The sequence below is a fragment of the Triticum dicoccoides genome, chromosome 3B (genome assembly GCF_002162155.2).
Source record: "Triticum dicoccoides isolate Atlit2015 ecotype Zavitan chromosome 3B, WEW_v2.0, whole genome shotgun sequence".
In the NCBI taxonomy this organism is placed as follows: domain Eukaryota; kingdom Viridiplantae; phylum Streptophyta; class Magnoliopsida; order Poales; family Poaceae; genus Triticum; species Triticum dicoccoides.
The window spans coordinates 622,410,005-622,412,498 of record NC_041385.1 but is presented as its reverse complement, the minus strand read 5'-3'; positions in this window follow the sequence as shown (position 1 = coordinate 622,412,498).

The window sequence follows — 2,494 nt, the reverse complement described above, 5'->3', positions numbered from 1 at the left end:
AGAATTTTTTCTTTTGTTGGTATGTAAAGCTAGGAGGTTAATATTTAGCAACAATGTAATTAGCATAATCAACATACCAAGGAGTACTATTAGAAACATTTGTTACAGCTAACTGCTCATCAAGAAAACTATCATCAATAGGTAGTGGGTCATCAAGCACATTTTCAAGCCTAGACTAGTTATCTGCTATAGGGTTCTCAGCTCCTTTTCTATCGATAATATGTAAATCAAATTCTTGTAACAAGAGAACCCAACGAATAAGTCTAGGTTTAGAATCTTTCTTTTCCATAAGATATTTCATAGCAGCACGGTCTGTGTGAACAGTTACTTTGGAATCAACAATATAAAGTCTAAATTTATCACAAGCAAACACCACTGCTAAAAATTCTTTTTTAGTAGTAGCATAATTTCTTTGAGCACTGTTTGGAGTTTTACTAGCATCATGAATATTCAATTTCTTATCAAGTATTTGTCCTAGAACAGCACCAACAACATAGTCACTGGCATCACACATAATTGCAAAACGCAAGTTCCAATCAGGTGGTTGAACAATAGGTGCAGAAATTAAGGCTTTCTTGAGTCTTTCAAAGTCTTCTAAGCAATCATCACCAAAAACAAAAGGAACATCCTTTTGCAAAATACTAGTGAGAGGCCTAGAAATTTTAGAGAAGTCTTTAGTAAATCTCCTATAGAAACCAGCATGACCTAGGAAACTACAAATACCTTTGATGTCCTTAGGACATGGCATTTTCTCAATTGCATCAACCTTAGCGTGGTCCACTTCAATACCTCTTTCAGAAATTTTATGACCCAAGACAATGCCCTCATTAACCATAAAGTGGAACTTGTCCCAATTCAAGACAAGATTTGTTTGTTCACATCTCTGCAAAACTCGCTCAAGATTGCTTAAACAATCATCAAAGGACTTCCCATAAACAGAAAAATCAACCATGAAAACCTCAACAATATTTTCACAGAAGTCAGAGAATATAGCCATCATGCATCTTTGAAAGGTAACAGGTGCATTACATAAACCAAAAGGCATACGTCTATAAGCATAGGTTCCCAAGGGACAAGTAAAAGTAGTATTTTCTTGATCGGGTTGAGATACATGTGTTTGTGAAAAGCCAGAATATCCATCAAGGAAGTAGAAGTGTGTGTGTTTAGATAATCTTTCAAGCATTTGATCAATAAAAGGCAAAGGTAATGATCTTTTCTAGTTGTTTTGTTTAATTTTCTAAAATCAATTACCATTCTATAGCCTGTAACAATTCTTTGTGGAATAAGCTCATTCTTATCATTTGGAACAACAGTTATACCTCCTTTCTTATGGACACAATGAACAGGACTTACCTATCTACTGTCTTCTATGGGATAGATTATACCTGCTTCCAGAAGTTTTAGTATTTCCGTTCTTACCACTTCTTTCATCTTTGGATTTAACCGACGTTGATGATCAACAACTGGTTTAGCATTAGGTTCTATATTAATTTTGTGCTGACTTAGAGTGGAACTAATGCCCTTTAAATCATCAAGAGTACATCCAATAGCAGCTCGTGCTTCCTTAGAACTTTCAATAATCTTTCTTCTTCATGTTTTGAAAGGTTAGCACTGGTAATAACAGGATATATCTTCTTTTCATCAAGATAAGCATATTTCAAAGTATCTAGCAATTGTTTTAATTCAAACACAGGGTCACCCTTAGGTGGAGGAGGACCTCCAAGAGTTTCAATAGGAAAATTATGTTGAAGCAAAGGACGTTGTTGAAAGAAGATCTTATCTATTTCATTTCTTTCATGCATATGTAAATCATTCTCATGGTCTAGCAAGTATTGCTATAAAGGATCAGTGGGTGGCACAACAATAGAAGCAAGACCAATTAATGCATCCTTACTAGTCAATTCTTTTTAATGATGATTTCTACTAAACATGGAAAAATTAAACTCATGAGACTCATCACCAAAGCTAACACCCACAATTTGTCTCCTGCAATCTATCTTAGCATTTACTGTGTTCAACAAATGTCTACCAAAGATAATCGGACAGAAGTCATCTTGCGGGGTACCACGAACAAGAAAATCAGTAGGATATTTTATTTTCCCACACAAGAATTCAACATATCTAATAATCACACAAGGTAATATCGTGTCTCTAGTTGCAAGTTTAGTAGTAACATCTATGTCTTCTAACTCGGTAGGTGCTATGTCTTTTATAATTTCTTGATATAGAGTGTAAGGAATAGCGCTCACACTAGCACCCGTGTCACATAAACCATGATAACAGTGATCTCCTATTTTAACTGAAATAACAGGCATGCCAACAACAAGTCTATGTTTATCTTTTAAATCAGGTTTAGCAATTCTAGCAGCTTCTTCACAGAAGTAAATAACATGCCCATCCATATCTTCTTCCAAGAGATCTTTAACCATAAAAATGCTAGGTTCTACTTTAATTTGTTCATCAGGTTTAGTTGTTCTAACATAGCTTTTGTTAA